Here is a 9451-nt window from a genome sequence, read left to right on the forward strand (position 1 = left end):
AAGGACTGACAAAAGACACAACTTGAAAAGGAGGGTAATAATCCACATGAACGGATATTTATAGGAGACGCTTGTAAATTAATTATGCCATAAAACGTCATTGACATCGGTTTTTAGAACTTTCCTGAACAGTCATATTCATGCACAAGATATGCAAATATGAAGAAAAGAAATCTCTTCAGAAAGGAAGCACTTAAAATTATGCCTCAGATAAAGAATAAAAAAAACCACAGAAATTTAATGTTGGGCACTGGATTTGCACTATTTCTTGTCATTTGATATTTTAAAGTGAAAATTAATATAAAATACTGCTGTCAGATTTACTGCTTATACAGTTTTTTTGGTAATTCTTTGCAAGTGCAGTTATGAGGACAACAGTGAAAGCCATATCTTTCATCAATCTGCTTAAAAAGTTTCTTTAAAAGTAATTTTATATATATAGGAAATGCTGGCAAATGAGTTTTTTTAGTACTGTGCCATAGTTCAGCAATGCGTTCAGCACTGAACACAAACAGCAGTACAAACTTAATCTGCATAAGGCGTGGTTCTTTGACCGCATATCTGGAGAACTAACCAGAGAAGACATGATGAAATGTATGCTTGTTTTATACTTTCTTGCCAGGCATAAATGTGCCATGGGATGCAAGCCCTTGATAAAGCATTGTGGATGGCCACATCCTTAATAAAGCAAGAGTAAATTAAACAAACAATGTACCATCCAGTCCAAAACTTTTTGTTACACATTTAATCTGGCAAAGCTTTTGAGTAAATCAGCTCCAGAAGAGTAAAGTCATACTGATTTTATGTTTCATGTTTTTAACTCTGGATCAGAGGTCCTAAATCCAGATATATGGTATGACATTCCTCAGCTCTCCTTACGGAACTGGGGAATCTGAGCAAACCAGCCATATTCTCACCTGTAAAAGGAAAGGGAAACTTGTCTGAGTCAATCTGTGTCCTGGTTTTGGCTGGGATAAAGTTAATTTTCTTCCTAGCAGCTGGTGTAGTGCTGTGTTTTGGATTTAGGATGAGAATGATGTTGATAACACAGTGATGTTTGTTGTTTAGTCTGCCAGGTGCACAAGAAACTGGGGGGGAGCACAGCCAGGACAGCTGACTGACACTGGCCCAAGGGCTATTCCATACCATATGACATCATGCTCAGTATAGAAACTGGGGGCGAGTTGGTTGGGGGGCAGCGATTGCTGCTCAGGGACAGGCTGGGCATCGGTCAGCAGGTGGTGAGCAATTGCATTGTGCATCATTTGTTTTGTATATTCTTTTATCATTATTACTACTATTATTTTCTCTTCCTTTGGTGTCCTACTAAACTGTCTTTATCTCAGCCCACGGGTTTTACTTTATTTTTCCGATTCTCCCCCCTTCCCACCGGGGGTGGGGGAGTGTGAGCGAGCGGCTGTGTGGTGCTTAGTTGCCGACAGGGATTAAAACCACGACAGTCCTTTTTGGCACCCAACATGGGGCATGAAGGGTTGAGATAACAACAGATCTGAGCAGAGCGTGTTAAAACAAATTTGTTATAAGCCTTAATTATATTAGTTTAGTAGCCGCTGATCACCATGTTGATTTATTTGTTCTCAGAGTTGTGTTATGTAACACATTACTTGCTGTATATACTGTTTATCAGTATTTATGTGCTGTTTATCACCTCTGGGAGGTGGATTAAGGGTTTTGCTTTGCTGCACTGTGTAACACTGGTTTATGGTATGATAAAATTATTGGTCATGAGATCAATCTGGTATTTACACTCAGCATTGCCATCACCTCTGTACTTCTTGAACCATCTATTGGAAATTATTAATAATTACACTTTTTACCTTTTCTCCTCGGAGAGCCAGCCTATGGCGGAGAGGCCTTCCCCCATCTTCCCCTTCTCCTCCAGGCTAATTACTAGCCTTTGAGAATTTTGAATATCCTTGGGATGTTCAAACCAGCGTGTTCCTATTGCTATGTCTCCTGAATGTGTGTCAGGTCTTGCTTAGGGGTAAACAACTGTTTAAGAATACTGTGGCTCCTCCAACCCCCATGACAGGCACTGGGGCTACTCAAACCCCAGTGACAGGCACTGTGGCTACTCAAACCCCAGCAACAGGCACTGCAGCTGAACCAGACAACCAACCTGTGCCGGTATCAGTTGCCCCCATACACAAGAATCACAGAATCACAGAATCATATAGGTTGGAAAAGACCTTTAAGATCATCGAGTCCAACCATAAACCTAACACTGCCAAGACCACCACTACACCATGTCTGTAAGCACCTCATCCAAACGTCCTTTAAATACCTCCAGGGATGGCGACTCAACCACTTCCCTGGGCAGCCTGTTCCAATGCTTGATAACCCTCTCGGTGAAGAAAAATTTCCTAATATCCAGTCTAAACCTCCCCTGGCGCAACTTGAGGCCATTTCCTCTTGTCCTATCACTTGTTACTTGGGAGAAGAGACCGACCCCCACCTCTCTACAACCTCCTTTCAGGTAGTTGTAGAGAGCAATAAGGTCTCCCCTCAGCCTCCTTTTCTCCAGGCTAAACAGTCCCAGCTCCCTCAGCCGCTCCTCATAAGACTTCTGCTCCAGACCCTTCACCAGCTTCGTTGCCCTTCTCTGCACACGCTCCAGCACCTCAATGTCCCTCTTGTAGTGGGGGGCCCAAAACTGAACACAGTATTCGAGGTGCGGCCTCACCAGTGCCGAGTACAGGGGCACAATCACTTCCCTAGTCCTGCTGGCCACGCTATTTTTGATACAAGCCAGGATGCCATTGGCTTTCTTGGCCGCCTGGGCACACTGCTGGCTCATATTCAGGCGGCTGTCAACAAACACCCCCAGGTCCTTCTCTGCCAGGCAGCTTTCCAGCCACTCTTCCCCAAGCCTGTAGCGTTGCATGGGGTTGCTGTGGCCCAAGTGCAGGACCTTGCACTTGGCCTTGTTAAACCTCATACAATTGACCTCGGCCCATCCATCCAGCCTGTCCAGGTCCCTCTGCAGAGCCTTCCTACCCTCAAGCAGATCAACACTCCCACACAACTTGGTGTCGTCTGCAAACTTACTGAGGGTGCACTCGATCCCTTCGTCCAGATCATTGATGAAGATGTTAAACAGAACTGGCCCCAACACCGAGCCCTGGGGAACACCGCTTGTGACCAGCCGCCAACCGGAGTAAACTCCATTCACCACCACTCTTTGGGCCCGGCCATCCAGCCAGTTCTTTACCCAGCGAAGAGTACACACGTCCAAGCCATGAGCAGCCAGTTTCTCCAGGAGAATGCCGTGGGAAACCATGTCAAAGGCTTTACAGAAGTCTAGATAGACAACATCCACAGCCTTTCCCTCATCCGCTAGGCGGGTCACCTTGTCATAGAAGGAGATCAGGTTGGTCAAGCAGGACCTGCCTTTCCTGAACCCATGCTGGCTGGGCTTGATCCCTTGGTTATTCTCTACATGCCGTGTTATAGCACTCAGGATGATCTGCTCCATCAGCTTCCCCGGCACCGAGGTCAGGCTGACAGGGCTGTAGTTCCCCGGGTCCTCCTTCCGGCCCTTCTTGAAGATGGGTGTCACATTAGCTAATCTCCAGTCAGCAGGGACCTCCCCAGTTAGCCAGGACTGCTGGTAAATGATGGAAAGGGGCTTGGTGAGCAATTCTGCCAGCTCCTTCAACACTCTCGGGTGGATAAAGAAATCTTGGAAGTGAAAGTCAGCTTGTTAATAAGGGACAAAGAAGCTTCTCCTAAGAGGGAGCAGGAGGAAGAAGCATACGGCCCGGCCAGCAAGGAAGCAGACTACTCTAAAGCAGGGCCATCATGAGAACAGGAGGAGGAAGAGGAAGAATTCCCTGCTTCCCCATCAGAGAAGAACTCAGTGGGAGGGTTCCTCCTCTTCCTCGGAGGAAAAAAGAAGAGCTCATAAATGAGATGGCAACCACCTGATCTCTATCCCTGAGTGAGCTGCAAGACATGCGAAAGGATTTCAGCCATCGTCCAGGTGAGCATGTTGTCACCTGGCTACGCTGATGCTGGGCTAACAGGGCCAGTAGCCTGGAATTAGCAGGTAGGGAAGCCAAGCAGCTGGGATCCCTTTCTAGGGAAGGGGGCATTAACAAAGTGATTGGAAAAGGGGCACAAGCCCTCAACCTCTGGAGGCGAATCCTGTCAGGCATGAAGGAAAGCTAGCCCTTCAAGGAAGATGTTATATGTCACCCAGGCAAGTGAACCACCATGGAGAGAGGTACCAAGCACCTGAGGGAATTAGCCATGCTGGGGGTGATTTATAATGACCTGAACAACAAGCAGCTATCCAAAGATCCAGATGAAGTCAAGTGCACACGACCCCTGTGGTGGAAGTTCATATGGAGCGCACCATCGTCGTATGCCAACTCACTGGCCGTAATGACCTTGAAAGACGGAGAGGGACAAATGGTGGATGAATTGGCTGGTCAACTCCGGCAATACAAAGAAAGTCTCTCTTCCTACCTATGGGCCTGTGTCTCAGCTGTGGAGAAACTGCTGGACATGCTAGCTGAGAAACTGTCCTGTGAGTTCCAGCAATTCAAAGACGATATGTCCTGCTCCCCACCTGTACGGACCAGTATGTCAGCTATTAGGTGTACGCGTTCCTCTGCTCGAGAGAGAGGATATAGAGGGTACACACGATGGGCCACCCTGTGGTTTTACCTGCATGACCATGAGGAAGTGGGATGGAAAATCTACCTTGACCCTAGAGGCACAGGTATGTGAGTTGCAAGAAAAAACAATCACACAAGGGGGTTCTTCCAGGAAAATTGTTGTTCCAGTTTCCAATAGGCAGTTCCCAAGACAGTGCAGAAGGGCTGATTTTCTGATCTTAATGAAGTGACTCCTGACTCACATCTAGAAGAAGTGAGTAACAAAAACTATGACCAGGACTAGAGGGGCCCTGCCTCCAGCTAGGTGGAGGAAAAGGGCAACCTGGTTTACTGGACTGTGTGGATTCGATTGGTACTGATGATTGGTACTGAATCACAGCTCCTCTTGGCACCCCGACTGCCAGTGCTGGGCTGGATGTTCAAAGGGAGGGTCCCCTCTACACATCATGCAACTGATGCTACATGGAGTAAGTGGGTTGCACTGGACACAATGGGCTCACATAGGAAACCGCAGTAGCCCAGGAATCTTGGAAGTGATCATGGACTGGCCAGAAGGCAAAGATTTCAGAATATCACCAGAGGAGGAGGTGACGCATGCTGAAGAGGCCCCACTGTATAATAAACAACCAGAAAATGAGAAGCAATATGCCCTGTTCACTGATGGGTCCTGTCGTATTGTAGGAAAACATCGGAGGTGGAAAGCTACTCTATGGAGTCCTATACGACAAGTCACAGAAACTGCTGAAGGAGAAGGTGAATCGAGCCAATTTGCAGAGGTGAAAGCCATCCAGCTGGCTTTGGATATTGCTGAAAGAGAAAAGTGGCCAGTGCCCTGTCTCTATACTGACTCATGGATGGTGGCAAATGCGTTGTGGGGGTGGTTGCAGCAATGGAAGCAGAACAATTGGCAGCGCAGAGGCAAACCCATCTGGGCTGCTGCATTGTGGCAAGATATTGATGCCTGGGTAGAGAACCTGGTTGTAAAAGTACATCATGTACTCACGTACCCAAGAGTTGGGCCACTGAAGAACATCCAAACAACCAGCAGGTGGATCAGGCTTCTAAGATTGAAGTGACTCAGGTGGATTTGGATTGGCAACATAAGGGTGAATTATTTATCTCAGTGGACCCATGACACCTCAGGCCATCAAGGAAGAGATGCAACATATAGATGGGCTCGTGATCGAGGGGTGGACTTGACCATGGACACTATTGCACAGGTTATCCATGAATGTGAAACATGAGCTGCAATCAAACAAGCCAAGCGGTTAAAGCCTCTCTGGTACAGAGGACAATGGCTGAGACATAAATACGGGGAGGACTGGCAGATCGATTATATCACACTCCCACAAACCCACCAAGGCAAGCGCTGTGTGCTTACAATGGTGGAAGCAACCACCGGATGGCTGGAAACCTATCCTGTGCCCCATGTCACCACCCAGAACACTATCCTGGGCCTTGAAAAGCAAGTCCTATGGCAACATGGCACCCCAGAAAGAACTGAGTCAGAAAACAGGATTTATTTCTGAAACAACCTCATAGACACCTGGGCCAAAGAGCATGGCATTGAGTGGGTATATCACATCCCCTATCATGCACCAGCCTCCGGGAAAATGGAACAACACAGTGGACTGTTAAAGACTATGCTGAGAGCAATGGGTGCTGGGACATTCAAACATTGGGATACACATTTAGCAAAGGCCACCTGGTTAGTCAACACTAGGGGATCTGTCAATCGAGCTGGCCCTCCCAATCAAAACTTTTACGTACTGTAGAAGGGGATAAAGTCCCTGTAGTGCACATAAAAAACATGCTGGGGAAGACAGTCTGGGTTACTCCTGCCTTGGGCAAAGGCAAGCCCATTCGTGGGATTGCTTTTGCTCAAGGACCTGGCTGTACTTGGTGGGTAATGCAAAAGGATGGGTAATTCTGATGTGTACCTCAAGGGGATTTGATTTTGGGTGAGAATAGCCAACGAACTGAATTGTATGATGTTAATTGCTATATAATACTGTATGTATATGCCATATCAATATTATTACAGTGAGAATCACCCAGATTAATGAAGAACGAACTCTGATGAAACAGAGCAAGTTCAGCGGTGATGGAACCAGAACTGGCTTCAGCATGCAACAATCCACCACCACACACCATCTCTCCTGCCCTAAAAGACTGTTATGACAGATGAAGCCCAAGGTCATAGACTAAATAAACTCAATGGACATTTTAGAGGGATGGCCCATAGACCAAGGGAATGATATCTGTGTGTATATATCAAAAAACAGGAAAAATGGTGGTGATTAATTGAAATGTATTGGAAAGTGTAGGACCTGGGTATGACGTAGATGGTATAGAATAAGGGGTGGATACTGTCCTGGTTTCGGCTGGGATAGAGTTAATTTTCTTCCTAGCAGCTGGTGTAGTGCTGTGTTTTGGATTTAGGATGAGAATGATGTTGATAACACAGTGATGTTTTAGTTGTTTAGTCTGCCAGGTGCACAAGAAACTGGGGGGGAGCACAGCCAGGACAGCTGACTGACACTGGCCCAAGGGCTATTCCATACCATATGACGTCATGCTCAGTATAGAAACTGGGGGGGAGTTGGCCAGGGGGCAGCGATTGCTGCTCGGGGACTGGCTGGGCGTCGGTTAGCAGGTGGTGAGCAATTGCATTGTGCACCACTTGCTTTATATATTCTTTTATCATTATTACTATTATTATTTTCTCTTCCTTTGGTGTCCTATTAAACTGTCTTTATCTCAGCCCATGGGTTTTACTTTTTTTTCCGTTTCTCTCTCCCATCTCACTGCGGGGGAAGGGGAGAGGGTGAGTGAGCGGCTGTGTGGTGCTTGGTTGCCAACTGGGGTTAAACCATGACACTGTGGAAGAGAGAGGCTCTGGCTGCCTGTAAATTGACAGAAATTGAGGTAATAAAAATTGGGAAGAAATTAGAAAGTCTTGAAATAAGACTCTTGGATGACATAACAGTTCTCTGCTCAGTCTTTGAGAACTGGGATATTTGAAAGCATCTGCAACATAACTGATCAGATTTAAAGCACTCTAAATCACAGCAAAATCTTGGCCTGACAGTAGTATCCTTGATTTAGTTTATTATCATAACACAATGAAAGAAATTCAGTAATATTTCCCATTACTAACAATAAATAATGATTTACTTAAACCCAAAGTTTTTAAAACAAAATTCAGGGCAGCTTAATCATATTGTCCTTACAGAGCAAGAGTAAACTCAGTCTATATCCTGCAAATGGATGAGATCTTCGAGTCATCAGGCTAGATGAATTAGAGTAAGAACTGCTTTTGTATATATTGTGTATGACACACACACGTATATAAGAATATAAGCGTGTGTGTGTTTATATATACTTGCATGTGTATAACAGCAGATTAACTTTGTACTGCTGAACACTGCTGAACTGTGGCACAGTAGTATCTCTGTAACTATTTGTGATTATTTGGCAATAATTTTAATACCCCTCATTACAAAGGATTTAAGTTTCTATATTTTTCTGAACATTTACTGTATCACAGAAGTTCAGAATACCTCTAAATACCTCACTTTGCTCAGTTATACGTGTTGGGTTATTCCACATCTAGCAGAATTACATACTTACATGACAGTTGGACCGGGTGCAGGTGTCCAGGTGCTGGCGGGGGGCTGCAGGGCGGCCTCTGTGAGGAGAGGCCGGGGCTGCCCCGAGCCGGACACAGCCGGTTCCAGCCGGCTCCAACGGCCCCAGCGCAGGGCACGGCTGAGCCCCGCAGCCACGATGGCGGCACCTCGGGGAAAGCCTGGGTAAGAAAGGGCAAAACGCTGCCCGGTAGCGAGGGGTGAGGGGAAAAGTGTGAGAAACAGCCCTGCGAGCACCGAGGGGAGAGGGGGAGGAGGGGGAAGAGGTGCTCCAGGCACCCCAGCAGGGATGCCCTGCAACCCCTGGACAGACCACGGTGAAGCAGGTATTTCCCTGCAGCCCATGGAGAGACCATAGTGGTGCAGGTATCCATGCTGCAGCCATGGAGGACCTCATGTTGGAGCAGGTGGATATTTTGTGAAGGAACTGCAGCCTGTGTAGAGCCCAGGCTGGAGCAGGTTTATCCTGAAGGACTGCAACCCATGGGAAGGATCCACACTGGAGCAGGGGAAGAATGTGAGGAGGAAGGAATGGCAGAGAGGAGCTGTTACGGACTGACCACAACCCCCCAGTCCCGACCCCCCTGCGCCACTTGGGAATGGCAATAAATTCAATTACTTTTCCCCAAGCTGAGTCTGTTTTGCCTGTGATGGTAACAGGTGAGTGATCTCCCTCTCTTTATCTTGACCCATGAGCTTTCCTTTCCTATTTCCTTTCCTGTTGAGGAGGGGGGAGTGAGGAAGCGGCTGGGTGGGCATGCGGCAGCCAGCCAAAGTTAACTCACTGCAATCATCCATGCTGCATGAAGCAATACTAGTTTATTCCTGTCTTATTCCTAATCAGACATTTTCTATCACAAATCTGAGGAGTTTTGTGCAGATGGACTTTGGATTCCTCTGTCATATCTTATATAATTTAACTATTTGTTTCATTGACATTATATATCACTAGTAAAAGATAAACACTGTTACCCAAAGATGTCACTGCATTTTAAATTCTGAATTTATGCCCTAATGGTGATATGATTAACCAGAGGAGAAGTAAAAATTGTGGGCATTTACAGTTCAGTTCTTTTACTAGCACCTTGCATGTGATTGATAGTCAAGTTGTATATATTCTCATATACATTGATTACAGTCTGGCCGAGGATATAACTT

This window comes from Mycteria americana, chromosome 1, assembly GCF_035582795.1.
Source record: "Mycteria americana isolate JAX WOST 10 ecotype Jacksonville Zoo and Gardens chromosome 1, USCA_MyAme_1.0, whole genome shotgun sequence".
Lineage (NCBI taxonomy): Eukaryota > Metazoa > Chordata > Aves > Ciconiiformes > Ciconiidae > Mycteria > Mycteria americana.